Consider the following 689-nt stretch of genomic DNA (forward strand, 5'->3'; position numbering starts at 1 on the left):
AGTCACCAGAAAATAAGACTTTATGTCAAGAGAAGCCATTTCAACTTTACTGCAGGTAAGCTGATTAAGTGAAACAGTAACATCTCTAAAAGAGTAATAGGAAATACTAGTTATAATCAATTATTTCGTATTAGAAATATTTGTACAGAAGTGAAACAGCATCAGAAAGAAATTATTTTACTTTTGTAGAGTCATTAGGTTAATTGGAATCAGAAAAGATGAAAAATATGCAATCGCCTTCGCCGGGAATCGAACCACGGACCTCTGGAATGCCGGCCCAGCGTGCTACCGTTACACCACGAAGGCACGCTAGGGAAGTGGGAGAAATACCTTATACTTTCACAGATTTTACAACTAATCAAATTCCATTGGCCTTTATTAAAATGCAGTATATGAAAGCAGAAATAGTCTACTACCTAAAATTTTATCACATTTTTTATGCCCATTCTTAAACTTTACAGGAGGAACTGAGGAGGATGGGTGATATTGCAAATTAGTCAAATTAATTCTGGCTCTCTCTTTGACTAACTAATTGGTCATTTCAATTTCTACATATCCTTTTGTAAGCAGATAAGCCTGAAGACTATTATTCTTTATAGTAATCTTTTCTTTTTTAAAAATTTTCCTTGCTTTTGCCGGCATTTAATTTTGAATGATTTTTTCCATATGAAGGAAGGAACAGTTTTTCT

General features: G+C 33.8%; 1 non-coding gene across 1 annotated transcript; it reads right to left on the minus strand.

The window, feature by feature from the left end:
* Positions 1–234: 234 nt before the first annotated feature.
* Positions 235–306, minus strand: TRNAA-GGC (transfer RNA alanine (anticodon GGC)). Its single transcript has one exon. It is a non-coding gene; the product is annotated as a tRNA-Ala (tRNA).
* Between the last annotated feature and the right edge of the window lie 383 nt (positions 307–689).

Source organism: Stegodyphus dumicola, chromosome 7 (assembly GCF_044657685.1).
Source record: "Stegodyphus dumicola isolate Sdum_Otavi_A_Nest chromosome 7, ASM4465768v1".
Classification (NCBI taxonomy): domain Eukaryota; kingdom Metazoa; phylum Arthropoda; class Arachnida; order Araneae; family Eresidae; genus Stegodyphus; species Stegodyphus dumicola.